The 20791-nt window shown below is 47.6% G+C and overlaps 1 long non-coding RNA gene across 1 annotated transcript; it reads left to right on the top strand.

Moving 5' to 3' along the window:
• Positions 1 to 206: 206 nt before the first annotated feature.
• LOC148516989 (uncharacterized) lies at positions 207 to 17773 on the top strand. The gene is made up of 3 exons (XR_015879341.1): positions 207 to 270; positions 8828 to 8875; positions 17656 to 17773. It is a non-coding gene; the product is annotated as an uncharacterized LOC148516989 (long non-coding RNA).
• The last annotated feature ends 3018 nt before the right edge of the window (positions 17774 to 20791 follow it).

Raw genomic sequence — 20791 nt, 5'->3', positions numbered from 1 at the left:
GGCTGGCAGGTTGCTTGTCTAACCAGATGCAGCATGCAGACTCAGCATAGGGAAGTAGAATCCATGTGCAGGTGGAACGCATAATTCCTTTCTACTTCCCTTCCTGTGTACACACAGCACAAGTCCACTCACCACTATACAGGCAATCATTTGTCCAGTAGCCTGTCATTTAAAGTTTGTCCCACCCCCACCATTGGACCTTATCCAATCAGCGTGGGGTGTAGTGGACGGGTGACAGAGAGGACAGAGACAGAGACAACTTCAAGTACTGTATGTAATTTATGTGTTTAACACTTTGCTGCCAGCCAATTTTATGCGTTGGGGAGGAGGATTTGTGCTATAGAAGCTGCTGCCTGTGACTAAGAGCAGACGCTGCCTCTTGCCTGTCTGCTCTAAATCAGTGATCCCCGCAGCAGCAGTACACACACGATACACAGAGCAGTCAGGGAGGAGGGAGGACGGGCTTAGGCTGCTCAGCTCCAGGACAGCGTGTCCTGTCATGCTGCAGCTACATTGTTTCACATACATGATAGAAGAACTAACCAGCCAGCTGCTGTGTGTGTGTGATAGCGCTGGATGTAGATACGCCCCTGACTTAACGATACATTAAAGAAAGTTAGGCTGTAACATTATAGACCTTCTCATACACCAAGGTGTGCTGTTATGTCTCTGTTTGCTTTAGTTTCCCACTGTCCCAAAAGCATTATATTCCCGCAGCCTGTGCGTCCTGGGCTGGACATTTGTACCTGGCCTCCTGGCTGCCGAAGGGAGCTCCACTAAACTTCTTCTTCTCCGCCATACCTGCGCCTGGTCACCATAACAACGGAGACGCCTGTCTCCTTCCCTGCTACTACCGCATCACGTGATGACACTCACTAGCCAATCAGAGCACTGGCACAGTGGTGTGACGTCAGATGCCATGCAGCGTCCTGTGTGTGTTAGCGCCTGTCTCCTCATAACCTGCAGATGATGTCTCCTCCTGCCCTGGCTAGTGGCTACCTGTCAGTGCATTTTACTGTGATTGCTCTACAGAGAATATGAACTGCTTTATGTACCTTCCCACAAATACTGAGCCGGCCCTAGGCATACTAAGCAAATGCCTAGGGCGACTGAAACGCCTTGGGGCGGGGAGGCATTCCAGGGCTCTGATGCTGCCCCCACACCCTTCGCGACGCTGCCTCACCCCCTCCCCTCCCGTTGCAGCTCCGATCGGGCACTACAGTACGGTAGTCAGCCAGTCAGGTGACTGACTGTGAGCCAGGTCAGAAGAATGAGCGTCTGCATAGAAGCTCATTCTGGCTATTGGCTGCAGTAGGAGAGAAGATGGCTGCGGAGGGTATGCTGCGCATGCCCAGTCACGGCCACTCTTCCCATGTGCCTTTGCGGAGCAGAGCCATGTGTGACCTCACGGCTCTGCTCCCAGACTAACCGCCGGCGCTCCACCCGCATTGCCCAGCGCCCAGCCCTTGCCCAGCAGCATTACCTGCATCAAAAAGTAAGTGTAACCTGCGTAGGCAGGCAATGTTGGCAGAGAGGGGGGCTGAGCTGTCATATATATATATATATATATATATATATATATATATATATATATATATATATATCCCCCAAAAAAACAACAATGTCATAGATATGTGTGTGTGTATTTATATCTATCTATATATAGATAGATATACATACACACACACAAACATATCTATGATATCTTTGTTTTTTTGGGGATATATATAGATATATATCTATAGATATTTATAATATATATATATATGTTGACAATGGATCAGCGGCACTCAGGAGTCTTTAAAAGTTAGTGAAGAAAAGGTGTCTTTATTTCGACGTTTCGGGGGTTAAGTGACCCCGTCTTTAGGAACCTGTGTGTGTTCCTGAAGACGGGGTCACTTGACCCCGAAACGTCGAAATAAAGACACCTTTTCTTCACTAACTTTTAAAGACTCCTGAGTGCCGCTGATCCATTGTCGACTTCATTGAGGGGAGTGATCTCTACCCTCTGAGGGCACCTGGAGCAAGGTATATACCCTGACTAGGGTTTGCAGAGTGCCGGGCCATTTGCATATTATATATATATATCTATATATATATATATAATGTATCTCAAATAGATATATCTCAAATAGATATATATATATATATATAGATAGAGATCTCTCTCTCATCTATCTCAAATGAAGTAATTGCAGCACTCTGTGGACTTCAAGGAAATAACCACGGCACAAGGCATAGGGCCGTATTCAATCACCCGATTTTTCGGCGATATTATCGCCATCATGTAAAAATGGAGAAAACTTTCCTTCATTTTTAAAAAGGTGGAAAATGGGCAAAATCCCTATTTTTGTGTAAAAATGTGGGGATTTCTTACAGAGCCCTTTGGACAGCCCCCCCAATGATACTTTGGCAAAACATTTTTACATAAATTGCGTGCTTTGGCGAAAAATGACAGCTGAAATTTATTTATTTTTTGTGAAAAATGCATTTAATGTATTGGGACTGGTATTTTGAAGGGACATAAAGATGCGCCAAGTGTTTTAAACATCGTACGTTGCCGGCACAGGTGGTTTTTTAGTGGTTTTAAAGAACCACCTGCGCCAGCCACGTGCGATGTTTAAAACACTTGGCGCAGCCTTATGGCCCTCCGAAATACCAGACCCGATACGTTAAACACATTTTTTACGGGGAAAAAAAATTTAGACTGAAATTTCAGCGCCTGATTTTTGACAAAGTACGCAATTTACGAAATATGTTTTCGCTAAATTATCATTAGGGGGGCTGTCCAAAGGGTTCTGTAAGAAATCCCCACATTTTTACCCAAAAATAGGGATTTTGTAAATTTTTTCGCCTGCCCTAGGCTGGAGAAAAGGTTTCTCCAGTTTTTAGGTGAAAAATGTCAGTTTTTCGCAGTTTTTCACAAATCGGCCGATTCGCAAACGAAGGCGAAAACGGCCGATTTCGCCTCTGATTGAATACGGCGCTTAATGTTCAGAAAATTATGCATTGTGCTGTGGTCATTTCCTTGAAGTTCATGGAGTGCTGCGCTTCTCTGCGTTTGGGGTCAGCTTTGGTCTCTGGATGTGCACCCTTGCCGTTTATATTTTGTGGCGCCGACCTCTGTCCGTATAGTATATACATACATACATACATACAATACTGCGCACCGGCACTCCCACTATCCGTGTCATAGGGCAAGAAGCCCAATACTTGCTCTGGTGCCCTCCAAGGAGGACAGCACCCCCAAAATGTAATAGTAACAAAAGTCAGGCGGCACTCAGAGTCTCAGTAAATCCAATACCCTCACCAGAGGGATTTAATGGTCAATGGTCGACGTTTCGAGGTGATCCACCCCTTCCTCAGGACAACATAACAAAGTGAAACACATACAACAAGGCATATAAACACATAAAACAATATGCACTTACCCCACTGTACAACCATGCAACCATGGATTTACTGAGACTCTGAGTGCCACCTGACTTTTGTTACTAATATATATATATATATATATATATATATATATATATTGTATATGTATATATGTAAATGTGTGTATATATAAAAGATAGCGAGAGCTATAATGACAAACAGCGGTAATCTTTGATTATAACTGTTTTCTCTAGAAAAGATGGCATAACCCCTTTAGCAAGCGCTAAAGGGGTTATACTTCATTGATAAATAGGGGCCTTAGATTGGTGGTGGGATTATTTGATAGGGAGACCAGTCAAAATTTTGCCTAGGGCACCAAATTGGCTAGGGCCAGCTCTATTGTGCAGCCTTAGAAAGTTTACCTTATGTACATATGCTTAGTCTGGGAGCCTCTGTCTGGTCTTTCCTACTGTTAGAATTGCTAGATTACATGTGACAGAGCTAACAGCATCTGACATCTCCTGAGACAGATCTCCCTTGCAGCAGCAATGTCTGTAATAAATCCCTGCTGACAAAAAGTGCTAAAACTCATGGGATAGATGCCTAGTATCGTGTAGAAAGCCCTCTAGACTGGTGAAGTGCAGCAACTCGACATGACATCGATTTCACAAGTGGACGGAAGACTTCTGGAGAGATGTGACCCATGCTGTCTGGATAGCTTCCCACAACTCCCTGATATTTGTAGATGCAGGAATGAACCTCTCCACCACGTCCCATAAATGCTAGATTTGATTTCATGTTGGGAGAACATGGTGGCCACACCATTTGTCAAATCTCTCCAGAATGCTCCTCGAACCAATACTAGACGACTTGGGACCGATGACACGGTGCATTATCCTGCTGGAATATTCCATCATTGTGGGGGTGCATGAAATCCATGAAGGGCTGCAGATGGTCATAAAGCTATGCAACGTAGAGGTTAACGGTCAGTGACATTTTCAGGTGGCCCCAACCCATGCTAGATGAACACACCACACATCATTATGAAACCACCACCAACCTAGACGGTACCTTGTTGACAACTGGGGTCCATGGCCTCATGTTGTTTGCGCCATATCTGAACCCTACTATCAGCCCGAAACAACTGGAACCGTGACTCACCGGACCACGCCACATGTTGCCAGTACTCCAGTGTCAAATTAGCTACAGTCAGGTGGATAAATATTGGGACATTGACAGAATTTTCATATTTTGGCCTCTATTCACCACCACAATGGCTTTGAAATGAAACAAACAAGATGTGCTTTAACTGCAGACTTTCAGATTTAATTTGAGGGTAATTACATCCAAATCATGTGAACAGTGTAGGCATTACAACGGTTTCTATATGTGCCTCCCACTTTTTAAGGGGCCAAAAGTAATGGGACTATCAACAAAAGCTATTTCATAGACAGGTGTGGGCTATTCCCTCATTATTTCATTATCAATTAAGGTCTGGAGTTGATTCTAGATGTGACACTTGCATTTGGAATCAGTTGCTGTGGACTCTCAATATGAGATCCAAAGAGCTGTCACTATCAGTGAAGCAAGCCATCATTAGGCTGAAAAATCAAAACAAACCCATCAGAGAGATAGCAAAAACATTAGGTGTGGCCAAATCAACTGTTTAGAACATTCTTAAAAAGAAAGAACGCACCGGAGAGCTCAGCAACACCAAAAGACCCGGAAGACCACGGAAAACAACTGTGGTGGATGACAAAATAATTATTTCCCTGGTGAAGAAAAACCCCTTCACAACAGTTAGCCAAATCAAGAACACTCTCCAGGAGGTAGGTGTATATGTGTCAAAGTCAACAATCAAGAAAAGACTTCACAAGTGTGAATATAGAGGGTTCACCACAAGATGTAAACCATTGGTGAGCCACAAAAACAGGAAGACCAGATTAGAGTTTGCCAAACAACATCTAAAAAAGCCATTACAGTTCTGGAACAACATCCTATGGACAGATGAGACAAAGATCAACTTGTACCAGAGTGATGGGAAGAGAAGAGTATGGAGAAGGAAAGGAACTGCTCATGATCCAAAACATACCACCTCATCAGTGAAGCATGGTGGTGGTAGTGTCATGGCGTGGGCATGTATGGCTGCCAATGGAACTGGTTCCCTTGTATTTATTGATGATGTGACTGCTGCCAAAAGCAGCAGAATGAATTCTGAAGTGTTTCGGGCATTATTATATGCTCATATTCAGTCAAATGCTTCAGAACTCATTGGACGTCTCTTCACAGTGCAGATGGACAATGACCCGAAGCATACTGCAAAAGCAACCAAAGAGTTTTTTAAGGCTAAAAAGTGGAATGTTATGCAATGGCCAAGTCAATCCCCTGACCTGAATCCGATTGAGCATGCATTTCACTTGATGAAGACAAAACTGAAGGTAAAATGCCCCAAGAACAAGCAGGAACTGAAGACATTTGCAGTAGAGGCCTGACAGACCATCACCAGGGATGAAACCCATCGTCTGGTGATGTCTATGCGTTCCAGACTTCAGGCAGTAATTGCCTGCAAAGGATTTGCAACAAAGTATTAAAAGTGAAAGTTAGATTTAGGATTGTTTAGTTTGTCCCATTACTTTTGTCCCCTTAAAAAGTGGGAGGCACATATAGAACCGTTGTAATTCCTACACCATTCACCTGATTTGGATGTAATTACCCTCAAATTAAATCTGAAAGTCTGCAGTTAAAGCACATCTTGTTTGTTTCATTTCAAAGCCATTGTGGTGGTGAATAGAGGCCAAAATATGAAAATTCTGTCAATGTCCCAATATTTATTCACCTGACTGTACGTCAAGAGCCCAGGTGAGGCGCTGTGTCTGGTGTCGTAGTGTTAATGGGCACTCTGGTGGGTCTTTTGCTGCCATATCTCACAGATGCTAAAGATCGCTGCATTGACCTTCTGCATTTGCGTGTCTTCTGCCAGGGGTGGATTGGCTGTTGGAGTCAGCAGGAAGATTCCCGGTGAGCCGAGGCAGCCTGCAGTGGGGCCGGACCACATTAAATTACACACGGCAGGCTAAAGTGTGAGGCCAGGCATATATTACAGTCTGCAGTCATCCTGCGGGGCTGAGGGGCGGGCTGACAAATGAGGTGGGCGGAGCTAAGTGGGCCGGAAAGTGCTCTACAAAGCTCCGTACACACGGACCGATCAGCCAGCGATAACGATATCGCTGGCTGATCGTCCTGGTGTACTGGATGATCGATATCGATCATCCAGCACACCAATGACTATAGCGAGGTCCCTATAGTAACCTGCTCGATATCGAGCAGGTTGGCCAGCATGCATGGCCGATGGACGGTATCGCTATCGTCCATACGTGCCCGCACATCGCTGATCGTTGGTAGGCAAAAAATGATCGATAACGATATGAACGATATCGTTATTGTTCAAATCGTTCATTTAAATTGCTGCGCGTATACGCAGCATACGTCAGTCAGCCGGTTGTGCTGGGAGGCCACGCTGACAGATGAGCTGGGCGGCAGATGGAGCTGAGGGGTATAAAGGAAGGGTAGTGGATAGATCCCTTTCATTATTTGTACCCTGACATTAGTTACTGTCCAATGTCATTCCTTACTGCACTCAATCCACGTCACTTCCATAGTGTTCACTCTAGCTCCGGCGTGACGCAGGGCCGGAGCGAGAAGGGGGCGTGGTCATCAAAAAGGGGGCGTGTCTATAAGACGCGTCCCCTTTTCGTCACTCTTGGGGGCGTGCCCGGCACTTACGGACACGCCGGGCAGCCCCCAAGCCCTGCAGACAGAGAGAATAGATGCTGGGCGCATACGCCCGGCGTCTATTCTCCGGCGGTGACCGGGTCACCGCAAATTTCTTCACCCGCGGGACACTGCGACCCGCGGGTGAAGACGGCTCCGGCAGGCTGTTAGGGCAGGGCGCTTTTTGCCCTCCTTCTGGAGGGCAGGGCGCTTTTTGCCTTCCAGAAGGAGGGCAGGGCGCCGCGCCCCGCTAAAACAGCCTAGCGGGAACGCTACTTCCAAGTACATATATTGAAGGGGATCTAAACACTCCCATAAAGGAAAGTAAAGGAAGCGCCAGGGCACAGATCTGACAGATGGGCTGCTGGTGCTGATGATCGCAGCTGCAGCCTGCCTCTCGCTCACAGCCACATGTCTCTGTCTGTGAGTCAGAAGCCGCTTGGGCTGGGATCGTTAGCACCAGTGGCCCCTCAGTTTTGATCATTAGACCCAGCCAGATTTTAGATGGGGGCATTGGTGGTGTGTGCTCTCCTCCCCCACTCTTGCAGGGGACTTTAGTCTCACTGTCCGGCTGAGTTTCACTTTCCTCTCCCGACTACTCTGCATGATGCCCCACCCCAAGGTCCCCCACAGCTCCTCCTTTCTCCTCCGCCCCCTGCTTCCCCTCGCTGGGCTAAATAGAGGCACTCAGACGTTCCTCACCTGTGCCTCTCCACCTACCCACCCCACGTGTTCCCCTAAACCGCCACCAATGTGTGCCTCTGCCACCGTTATATGCTGTGCCTCTGCCCCTCCCCTTACAGGTATGCCTCATTCCTGTTTCCCATCCTTTGCCACATTTTCCTTCTGTCCTCCTCTATCTGTGCCTCTGATACTTCCCCCTGCTATGTCTCTGCCCCCTTTGTCATCTGTACCTCTGCAACCATCTCCATTTGTCCCTATGCTTCTTTCCCCATCTAGTACCTCTGCTACCTCATCATGTGTGCATATTCCACCTCCCCATGGCTGGTGTCTGCCATCAGAAGTGGTGCAGACCATAGAAATACAGGTGTGTACAGCACCACTTCATTCATCTAAAGGATGGCAGCTAAGCACAATGTTATGTTAATAATAATTTTATATTTCTATTTTATGTATTTTATGTATTTTATTATTATTATTATTTTATGACCGGACAGGAAAATTAAAGGAAAGGATGGCGGTCCACAGATCAGCCATCCGGGCAGCACTGGTGTTAGTGAACAACCGGTGGCAAGCCACTTTCTAGAATATAATCATCCCCTTACATCGCTAAAATACAGAATGATAGACCACATCCCTCCACTTAAACATAGGGGTGATCTGGGCAAGATGCTGCTTAGACGGGAGGCACAGTGAATTTTAAACTCGATGTTGTCGCTCCTTGGGGCCTAAATGTAAGTATTTCGTACTCATGTTTTCTGTGACAGTTAGACTGGCTTGGACGGCTGGGTTGCAGACCAGAGAGAGGTGCCTATGGATGCAGTCTCCTGGTTCGGTCCCCATACATACTTCTGGCCAATATGTTTCTTCTGGGACTATTCCCTCATTGACATCAATGATAGTGACATGAATATGTGTTGCTTTCCTCATATGGTGTATACTACATACTATACTTTTTGATATTATATTTTTCTTTATGGCTGCTCTATCCTATTGACAGGACCCCCGGCAGGAGGCTGAGCATGGTGAAGAGGAGCACATATAAATGGTGAATACACACTTATTCTTTATTTCTGATGAAAATGTTGGTTTAAACATTGAAACGTTGACATACCAAAGGCTGCTGTTTTATTCTTTTGAGAAACCCTGAGTGCCGCAGTCAATACCTGCATACATCCTCATGTTGGAGACATGACATAATGAGAGCAGCGGGGTGAAGTATAGAATTAGAGAGAGTGCCGGTATGCACTGAAAAAAAACAGCACTTCAAATAACTATGCCAAAATGTAATTTATATATAATGCATGCTCATAAAACAGCCTCCAGTATGATTCTTCAGTCACAAATCAAAGTGCTACATGCAGAAAATACCAGTTAATACTTAACGGACTTCATCTGCCTGGAGCCGATACAACAGCAATTGATCATGATATATAGATAGCCCGACGGCCGCTTCGGTGGCCACTGGCATATTCATCACGGGGCAAATCACAGTTAAACAATAACACACACTACTTGTTTTTAGTGCATACCGGACTTTTTCATTTATCACCTATGACTGAGCACCCATCATTCATTTGATTATTGAGTATGCAGGATTTGACTGTATCTTTATATATATCGTGGTCTGGCGCTTCAAATACCAAACCTTTAACTGCAGACGGTGCCTTCACATAAAATCCAATAAGTATGTCATAGGTGCAGCACTCATCCATAAAGAACCACTCCACTCACAGTTCGTTTCAGTGCTTTAATGCACTATCTTCAGGATGCAAAAGAAGACTAATATAGGGTTAAGGTGCATACACACAGTCAGATCTTCCTTCAGATCTGTACAATAACGATTTTAAAAATCGTTCATATCTGAAGGAAAATCTGACATATCTGACATGTTGGTCAGATGAACGATGCGCGTTCCCGCTTGTCAGATAACGATATCTGACATCTGATGTCTTTGCAGTCAGATTTGGACGATTCCATTCATTTTAATGCAGTCAGAAATCATTCAAATCATTGGTAAAATCGTTTAATTGTTCATTTGACACATCTGACCGTGTGTATGCACCATTAGAATACCTAGCGTTCCCGCTAGGCTGTTTTAGCGGGGCGCGGCGCCCTGCCCTCCTTCTGGAGGGCAAAAAGCACCCTGCCCTAACAGCCTGCGGGAGCCGTTCTCACCCGCGGGACGCAGTGTCCCGCGGGTGGACAAACATGCGGTGACCCGGTCACCGCCGGAGAATAGACGCCGGGCGCATGCGCCCGACGTCTATTCTCCCTTTCTGCAGCGCTTGGGGACTGCCCGGCATGTCCGTAAGCGCCGGGCACGCCCCCAAGTATGACGAAAAGGGGACACGTCTTATAGACACGCCCCCTTTTCGTAACCACACCCCCTTTTCGGGCACGCGCGCCTTCGTCGCGCGCACAACATTGCCCTCTCTAGCTCCGGCGCCCTGCCTGCCGCCGGAGCTAGAGGGAACACTAAATACCATAGATTATTATGGTACCATGATGGGATGGAATTTATCCTTATCTTTTCTCTGACTATTACCCTAACATACAGGTGTATTCAGGGGGTTTCCAATGCCTCACTTCTATAGAACTAAGTATTTGTGAGGTTTGTCACATACAGGAGTTCGTTGCACTGTGCCATATTTGGGCTGTGGGCTCATGCTGCTTAGCCAAGCATAAGACAAGACCAGTATTTTGCATTGCTACTAGTATCCTACAATAACACAGAGGTTGCATTATACCCAGTGCCATATTGTGTGCAATTTACTCTGCAGCTATGTTTAGCAAAGGCAAGAGTAACAACAGGCATCTGCTCACATACTGCTATCTTGCAAGTTATGTGCTGCAGGCTTAAGTGAGGAGGATTTCATACAAGATGGGCTATGTAGTAAGTATTATACTCCACCTGGCCCATCAGACAGAGCCGGTGCTAGGGCCCTCCTGAGCTTAATTTTCTCCAAGGTACTAGCCACTATTGCGGACCGCATAGCGGATCTGGCTGTAATTCCCCCTATGGGGTTATCACAGCAGGCAGTAATGTCCCCTTTGGGGTTGCCTCAACAGGTTCAGGCGATACAAGCCCCCTGTACTGCCACCATGGGTAGATGTACTTTCTAACTCGGTGCAGAGTCTGGTGGCTACATCTAATGGCTTTCACTCCATGTTGCAGGGTAAGAAGCCCCTTCCCAGTAACCCCTTTAAGCGTCCTGTGGTATCGTCACAGTCCACGCAACTTTCAGATTCTGAGGTATCATCCGATGAGGTAAAAGATGCTGATCTCTTTAAACCTGACTCCCTTCTGGAGGAGAATGAGAGTCGGTCAAAAATAATATTCCTGCTTTGGTGCGAGCTGTCAGATCCATCTTATTAATAGAAGATGACGAGCCAGCCCCTAAATCCAAGCACCCGCTGTTTAAATGGCAGAAAGGGACTTCAGCAGATTTCCCTATATCGGATCAGCTAGCTGAACACATGGCTGCAGCCTGGCAATCGGTCTGGTAAGAGGTTTCAACCACAAAAATAGCTAACTTCACCTTACCCTTTTTCTGTGGCTCATTGTGCAAAGTCAGAAACACCCCCTGTGGATTCCCATGTTACGTGTTTAATTAAAATACGTTGCCTATTCCTACAATTACTTCCTTGAACTACATAGGAAGGTGGAAGATTGCCTGAAATCGATATGCTCTCTTTAAGGGACTGTTGCCCGCCCACCCATGGCTATCACATGGGTAGCTAAACCTATAGAGAGCTGGGCTGACGCACTTGAAAACACTTTTCCCTCAGAAGCTTCTAGGAATCAGATGTCTTTTGTTGCTCACATTCGAGATGCAGCTTCCTATATTGGTGAAGCAACCTTAGATGCCAGTCTCCTAACCTCCACAGTTTCGGCCGCCTCTTTGTCTGCCTGCCGTACCCTGTGGCTGTGATCATGGAAGGCAGATGTGGATTCCAGGAAAGGCCTTGAAGGATTACCCTATAATGGGGAGATCTTGTTTGACCCATTGACAAATATCGTAACCACGTTGGTAGTATCAAAAGCGGCATTTCTGCCTTCAGCTACCTCTACTACAAGGCCTCGGACTATGGCCCTGATTCAGAGCCGGACGCTCTTTCAGAGTGCTCGCTCTGAATCAGGGCCTTTTTCTTTTATTTGTGTGTGTTGGCCTCCTGGCCGCTCGCATAGCTGTGGGTGACCACCCACAGCTTTTGCGAGCGGCCAGGTGATGGTCGCGACCATCGGGCTTGTGACGAGACCCTTGAGGTAGGGTCTCATCCATCGCAAGTCCCAGTGGACTTCCTGCTCTAATAGAGCAGGAAGTCCACCTACTGACATCACTGGTGATGTCAGTAGGGCTGCCTACAAACGGCAGGTGTTCCCTTTGGAACGCCTCCGTTTGTCAAGCCAACCCCCCCTGCCCACCTCCAAAACAGGGCGAGCTGTCAATTATAATCAACAGCCGACCTGTATTGGTACCAGACCCGTAGCGACGGAGCACCCGTCATGCGCAGGGGCCAAACATCGACCCGCTTGTGAGTGCTATGCGCTCGCGAGCGGGTCTGAATCAGGCTCTAAATCTTTTTAAGTCCTTTCCTCCTCAAGGAAAGCCTAAAGGAAATCCTTTTCTAGGCATTTGGCTTCCACGAGGGCTCCCCAAAACCAGAACCAAGCAGACGCCCTGCTTCAAAACCCGAGGATAAACCCCTTAGCCTGGTGGGACGGGCCTCCCTCTAGGGGTTCCCAGAGAAGGAGGCCGACTTCTTCAGTTCGCCCAGTATTGGTGTCAAACCACCACGGATGCTTGGAGACCATGAGAGGAGTGGTCTCTCATGGGTATGCCCTCTACTTTCTCAGACTGCCTCCCCACCAGTTTTTATACAAATCCAGAAGGCCATACAGTACTTGCTGCAAGCAGGGGTAATTGTGCCAGTCCTGCTATCTCAGCGAGGGACTGAATATAATTCTACTCTTTTTGGTTCAGAAGCCGAATAGATCTCATCGGCTTATCCTCAAATCCCTGAACAAATCCCTAAGGGTGCTAAGGTTCAGGGTGGAAACCATATGCTCCATCATCCTAGCTATGGAGCTGGGAGACTTTATGGTATCGCTGGATATTCAGGACGAGTACATACATGTACCTATAGCGCCCTCTCATTACCGATATCTCCAGTTTTCTGCCCTTTGAACTGTCCACAGCTCCATAGGTGTTTCCAAAAATTATGGCTGTCATAGCAGCCCACCTGCATGGTCAGGGTGTCCGACTGCTACCATATCTGGGCGACTTCCTGCTATTAGCAGAATCCCCAGAGGGGCTTAAAAAGCCATCTATAGCTAATCATTGCTTTCCTTCACAAGCACAGTTGGTTAATCATCTGGAAATAAGGGCCTCCCTGAATCCCTCACATAGAATGATTCATCTGGAGGCCCTGCTGGATTCTCAGGATCAGAGAATCTTTCTGAAATCAGACAAGATCTCCACACTTCGAGTACGAGTGCACAGATGTCTTCACAGTCACCGAGTGTCGATCTACTCAGCAATGCAAGTTCTGGGATCCATGTTGTCCACCTTCGACATGGTGGAATATGCTCAGTTCCATTACAGGCCTTTGCAGAGGCTAGTTCTCTCCAGATGGAACAGGTTAAGACATCGGATCAAAGCTCAAACGATGGTGCTCTCTCCGGAGGTGCTTCTGTCTCTATCTTGGTGACTACAGACATCTATTCTAATCAAGGGTTCGCCCCTTTTGGATCCCGGACTGGGTAATCCTAACAACGGACTCTAGTCTCCGGGGCTGGGGCGCAGTGACCAGTCCGCATTCCTTTCAGGGCCGTTGGACATCAGTCCAATCAACCCTGCCAATCAACATATTGGAACTTCGAGGTGTCTACAGGGCCCTCAAACTAGCCCAGCACATACTTCACGGAAAACCTGTACAGGTTCAGTCCAACAATGCCACAACAGTGGCTTACATCACTCACAAGGAGGCACTCAAAGTCGGGCAGCAATGACAGGAGTGTCACACATTCAAACGTGGGCTGAGGGTCACCTTCCAGCCATCTCTGCTGGGTTTCTTCCGGGAGTTCTCAATTGGAAAGCAGACTTCCTCAGCCGTCACGACGTCTATTCCGGGGAATGGTCTCTTCACCAAGTGGCATTTCAACTCCTAGTGAACAGATGGGGCCTCCCAAAGGTGGACCTCATAGCCTCCCGGCACAGTCACAAACTGCCAGTGTACGGGTCCAGAACAAGAGATGCCGAGGCAACCTTTGTAGACGCATTATCAGTGAAGTGGACCTTCCAGTTTGCGTACCTATTCCCTCCAGTCTCTCTTCTTCCTCAAGTTCTTCGCAATTTCAGACAAGACGGAGGCACTGTCCGGCTAGTGGCTCCAGCTTGACCCAGGCGTCATTGGTACTCATATCTTTGGAGTCTCTCCATCAACACAGTTCCTGCTGCCTCAACGACCGGACCTGCTGTCTCAAGGTCCTTGCCTTTACCCGGACCTGGGTCGTCTGTCTTTGACAGCATGGCTCTTGGGACATCCCTCCTAAGGTCCAAAGGATTCTCTAGCTCTGTCATCAACACGATGCTTAGAGCACGTAAGCCAGCTTCTGCTAAGATCTATCACAGAGTGTGGCATAGGTATTTCCAATGGTTTCGTCCCAGAGGTTACGACCTCCAGGTGTTTTGGATTTCCAGAGTCCTGGCCTTCCTTCAAGCTGGATTGGACCCTGGTCTCATTGAAAGTGCTTGTCTCTGCTCTGTCAGTATGGTTCCAACGTAGACTTGCTCCGCTAATGGATATCCACACCTTCCTCCAAGGTGTCTTATGGATTCAACCTCCCTTTGTCCCCCCAGTGGCTCCTTGGGATTTTGCAGTAGTTCTTTGGGCCCTCCATTTGAACCACTAGAGTCGGTGGAATTCAAGTGGTTGACGACTAAGACTCTTTCTCCTAGCAATTGCTTTGGCCAGGAGGGTATAAGAATTGGGGGCGCTTTCCTGTCGTCCTCCCTTTCTGATATTTCACCAGGACAGGGCGGTGCTTCACACTCATCTTGGTTTTCTACCTAAAGTTGTTTCTAATTTCCATATTAATCAGGAAATTGTTGTACCGGCCTTTCAGTCACCAGACCTCACAGCTGGTGAGGCCTCCTTGGATGTGGTCCGTGCTCTCAAAATTTATGGGACCGGACCGGTTCCCTTCGGAAATCTGATTCCTTATTCGTACTCTTTGGATTTCACAAGAGGGAATGGCCAGAAAGCAAACACACTTTGGCTAGATGGCTTCGTTTGGCTATCTCTGAGGCTTATACACAGACGGGCCTGCCTGTTCCAGTTTCTGTTAAGGCTCATTCTACTCGGTCTATGGGCTCCTCGTGGGCAGCTCGCCGTGGTGCCTCGGCTGTCAGCTGTGTAAGGCGGCTATGTGGTCTTCCATCCAGACCTTCCTGAGGTTCTATGCTTTTGACACCTTCGCCTCTCAGGATGCTTCCTTTGGGCACTGGATTCTACTCTCAGCGCAGGAGCGTCTCCATCCTTAATTGGACTGCTTTGGGACATCCCCAAGGTCAACCCTGTGGACCCCCTATGGACCCTGAAAAAGAAAATGAGAGATATGGTAAGCACTTACCCTTGTTATCTCTCTTTCTTCGAAGTCCATAGGGTCCACAGGGCACCCGCCTTGATGCACCTGGCTTCATATGGGCTGTGTTACTGGTCACTGGTTTTCCATCTCACTTTCTGTGAGTATGGTTCTTGTGTGTTCCAGTCTTCCTTCTTTCTGTTGTTCCTCCGCCGGCCTTGGCTACTTATCAACTGAGGTGCCTGTGGCTCGGGGGCGGGGTAAAAAGGAGGATGGACCAAGTGCATCCTGAGAGCTAAAACTTTTAACTGTGTGGTGCCCGTGGATCCAGATCCAGCTATACCTAAAGGTCAACCCTGTGGACTTCGAAGAAAGAGAGATAACAAGGGTAAGTTCTTACCATATCTCTCAAGCGGGTGTAGCCAGGCTGTATACAAGGTGACTATGCTGGGAGGGTATGGTGAAGGTGTGTAGCCAGGCTGTATACAAGGTGACTCTATGCTGGGAGGGTAGGATGAAGGGGTGTAGCCAGGCTGTATACAAGGTGACTCTAGGCTGGGAGGGTATGATGAAGGGGTGTAGCCAGGCTGTATACAAGGTAGGGTCTTGATCATCGCGACCATCAACCTGGTTGCTCGCTAGAGCTGTGGTGGTCACCCACAGCCCAGCGAGCGGCCAGGAGGCCGGCTCATAAAAAAGTAGCAGCCTCCCTCATTCAGAGCGAACGCTCGCATTTTGCGAGCGGCTCTGATTGAGGTCCAGTGTTTCGGTCAGCACTGATCGGGAGGAGGCCCGCCCTCATATCATGTTCCTTAGCTGGAGAGAGGCCTGCCTCCAATGAATTCAGCAGCCTCTGTTCAGACAGCTGCCTTAGACTGACGGCTCGGCAGTCCCACCCCACCGGGCCACAATGCCACCAGTGCTCCCGAGAGGGGGGGGAGCGGGTACTAATTACCCGACCCCTGCCTTGATGGAGGGGCCCGGTGCTGCCTCCCCCTCCCTCTTACATTAAAGCAGCAGCCACAGCAGTCTCCAGTGCCTGTGGGGAGAGCAATCATACTGATTGCACCCCCCTCCACTGGCTATGTGCCGGGTCTCACAAAGCCCACCTCCGTGGCGCTGCAAAACTGTGTTGTTTTTTTCTCTAAGGGGGTGTGGCCATGCCTCCCGCAGTTAGGCCACACCCCTTCCCCATGGCCCGGTGCGGCTCTCCTGACCGCCACACCATGCCATGCCACTCCACTCTCAACTCTGCTCCTGGACCTCAGCTCCTGCCTCCCAAATCCCAGCTGAGGTGCTCTGGAGGCTGCTGTGGCTACGGATGCTGCTCCAGTGAGTTTGCGGGGACTAGGCATGCTCAACAACCCAGGTAAGTACTCCCTTCTCTGTGTCTCCACCCCCCTTCAGCCAAGTGTCTCTCAAACCCCCACCATCTCACTGACCCCTTCACCGTCCCCAGTCCCATTGTCTCCCCTTTCCCTCCACAACCATCTCCCCAATCACTGCTCCACCTCTTAAAAAAACCCAGCCAGCCCAGTAACAGTGCCCACCCCATTGAGTCCAGTGTTCCCCCTTCCCACCCCCAATCTCACTGCCCTTCATTCCCGTCTAGACAGGTGCACCCCCATCTCACTGTCCCTTCTTCTAGCCCAGTGTCCCTCCCATATATCACTCTCTCTCTCCGCCCCCACCCGATCATTAGGACCACTTGGTTGGGCACGGATCCCGGCGGACAAAATCCCAACGCCGGCATCCCGACAGGGTTAGGATACCGACATCGGTTGGTCTGTATCCTAACCCCCCCTTTCCCTACCCCTATACCTCCCCCTCCCACCCCCGCACCCTAAACCTAACCCTCCCCCTAGCGCCTAAACCAACCCCTAACCCTCCCCCAATGCCACTACTTACCTTTGGGATTCCAGCGCCGAGATTCTGTCAGGTGTTGGGATTCCGGCGCCGGCATTCTGACCAGCGGAATACCCACAGTCGGTATTATGACCGCATCCCGGACCGCTGGTAGGATTAGAAAAAAAGGCCGGCGGGTCAATAATCTTCATTAAAACATCAATTCTTAAAACCATATATACAAATGGCACCAAATTAGCAAATATATTTTATTAATATAAAATTGTTAGATCAGAGAAACTCACATTTTGCCCTGCCCCAAAACTTCTGTTATTGTGGGATTATCTGGTTGAATCGCTATTGCATGATGATGATGTTGGCTTTATTCCTAGGCAATCGGGCGGCTTCCGCACCATTTGAACACCTGCATGGATAGTGAATACCGACACTGCCAGTCCAAGAAGGATCTATTCTTCAGAGGTTCCCCCGTTGCAGAGAAACCACAATACAATTAAGGTGTATTTTTATTTAGTACACACAAAAAATAGTTAATTTTTTTTCCTTCAGACATTTCACCCCCTGGCTCTACTTGGTGTAGGCCCGTCCATGCAAGTAGTGAATAGTGCTGGTTGCTATCACTGTTAGCCAACGTGTGCCACTTTATGAAAATTTTCCAGGGTCACTTAAGTTTTCCAATCCGCCCCTGCACTTAGTACACACTAATAGGAATAAACCTATTGTAATAGGTAGCCTATTCAGCTTGTAAGAGTCTGGTAGCATGAACTATAATAATTGTTTTTCTTTTCCTTATGTAGTGCATAACACAGTTCGTGGGCATATATTGTCCTGATGAAAGAATACACCAAATGCCTTTAAACTGAATATTTTATATACTGGCAGAGATTATGGGCTTCATTCAGAGGCGGCCGTACGGTCTACTAGTGATGTCAGTGGAGAGCTTCCGGCTCTGACAGAGCCAGAAGCTCTCCGGGGCTTATGACAAGTGAGACCCTACCCTAGGGTCTCGTCGTAAGCCCCGATAGTCATTACCCTAGCGGTCATTAGAGCTGTGGGTGTAAACCCACAGCCTAACGACCGAAACAGGCGGCCGGTCAGGATGCAAGTGGCCACCCAGTTTCTGAACGACCGCTTGCATCCTCCGACCGCCTCTGAATGAGGGCCTATATGTTTAGATTTTGAGGATATACAATGTTACATTGTGTTACATTCTAATTGCTATGCTGCGTACACACGGTACGACAGCAACGATCAGATAACGATCAGACGATCGTCTGAATGTTCTGCATGTGCTGGGTCGGGCATCCAGCACATGCAGCAGACCCTCCACTACTATAATGACCCCCGATCAACAATCACTGGTCCCTATAGTAAACAGGCTTACCTGGTCGATATCGGCCAGGTCTGCCTGCTTGCACAGACGACGGTAGTTCGTCGTCAACTAACATATGTGGACGCGCATCGTCCATCGTATGGTCGTTAGCAGGGCCCAGAAACTGTCAGATTTTAACAATAACGATAGGATCGTTATCATTGAAATCTGACATGTTATCGTACTGTGTGTACAGGAGATTACTCATAGGTCATCCTTAATGTAAAGCTGGCCATACTCTAGTGCGATTTCAAGCCGATTGCCCGATATGCGACACGTCGTACGATGAATCGTGTGGAAATCGTGTAGTTTTTAAGGTAGGATACGATGCGATGCGCGCTCCCGCTACTCTTAAAATGTATCGTATGATCAGATGTGCAGCCCATATTATCCGTCGTATGCTGATCGTGCTGTGCTTTTCAGTATGCGGTGCATCATGCGCTCGAGCTGCGTCATTTGTTAAAAAAAAATAGACTGATGCACGCACGGGGAGATCCATGATGCATGCATCTGTCTTTAATAAAATAAACACAGTTGCAGGGATGGTTCAGTGAGAAGGTACAAGTTTTTGTACCTTCTGGGAAATACTTGAGGGATTTTCTTGCCTCAATGTGCTTTTTTTTTTTTTTTTTTAAACAAATATTTTTAATAAATTTTCTTTTATCAATAGAAAAGAAAAACAAAGTACATATAATAAAGAAATAAACGATCAGTATTGTACAGCATTACATACAAATCAGTACAGTAGCAGAGTATCTGACATTCCGGCAAACATCTAAATAATATTTCTATAGTACATACTTTAAAGCAGAGGGTGAACAATTACAATCACTCAATTTTTACATTATCACTCTTGCATGTATGACTTACAAAAATACTGTGTGAAAAGCACTTATAAATAAACGGCTGACGAGGCACTCCAAACACAAAAACTAATAAATCATAATCACTATTAATTAGAGAGGGCGTGACGGGATCTCTGCCACAAAGACCAGACTTTATTAAATTTACTCGGACAGCCACGTTTCTGATACAAATAGCGTTCATGGGATGTTGTAAAATTAACCAAGGCGACCCAGGATGCAAAGGTGGGCGGATCAGGGGCCATCCACATGAGGGGAATACAAACCCTTGCCACAATTAAAAGGTTATTGACATATAATTTATGGGAACCAGAGAGTGAATCCTCCAAGTCCAGGCCAAATAAACAGATACGTGGAGTTAATAGAGGTACATGAATACCCGTATCTCGCACACCAGTAACCACACTAGTCCAAAACAAAGCAATACAGGGGCATGACCAGAGGAGATGCCAGAAATCAGCAGACGGAGCAAGGCGCTTGGGACAGGAGTCCACGGCAGAACCTCCAAACTCAAAAAGTGTAAGTGGGGTCCTATGAACCCTTTGCAGAATATACAATTGTATCTGCTGAAATATTGTATATGCCGTAGCCACCTGAGGAGACCCGATAACAATCTTCCAGTCATCATCAGACAGTACCCAGATCATTGTCCCAACGGGCTCTAAGGCCAGCCAAACTCCCTCCTCCCCCAGAAGACAAAAGTAAGGAATAGCCTACCGAAACTGTTCTACTAGAGGGCAGAGTACGCACCAATAGGCGCTTTGGGGCTTCACTAAAGTTAGGAACTGCATCCCTCCACTGCACAGAGAGCATGTTGAATCTGGAGGTATCTATAAAAGAAGTGAGCTGGAAGACCATATTTGGAGGACAAATACGTAAATGAATAAAGAACCCCATCTTGGTACAGCTGCCCAATAGCTACCACTTCATATGACCTCGAAGCCTCTCTACCCTGTAATCCCCTGACCTCAGAAATAGAGAGATTATCCCAAAGTGGGGAACATAGATCAATTGGAGTCTCCCCCAATAGCTTCTCCCGGCCAGCCACACTCTACGAGCCTGTTGCAGCAATGGTGGACACCGTGAGAGAGGTGTACAAGCCAACAAAAATTGTAAGGGGGAAAGCTTCAGGCACGCTTTTGCAAGGAGAGCCAAGGGAAGATCTCCCCGATCCACCGGAGTAACCCACTCCCTCATCTGGGACATCTGAGCTGCTAGGTAGTAAAGATATAAATCAGGCAACGCTAGTCCACCTTCCCCTCGAGGTCGACAGTG

The sequence above is a fragment of the Taudactylus pleione genome, unplaced genomic scaffold (assembly GCF_031769625.1).
Source record: "Taudactylus pleione unplaced genomic scaffold, aTauple2 ptg000230l, whole genome shotgun sequence".
NCBI lineage: Eukaryota > Metazoa > Chordata > Amphibia > Anura > Myobatrachidae > Taudactylus > Taudactylus pleione.
Note: the sequence above shows the minus strand (reverse complement) of the source record. Positions and strands in the feature narration are given on the sequence as shown.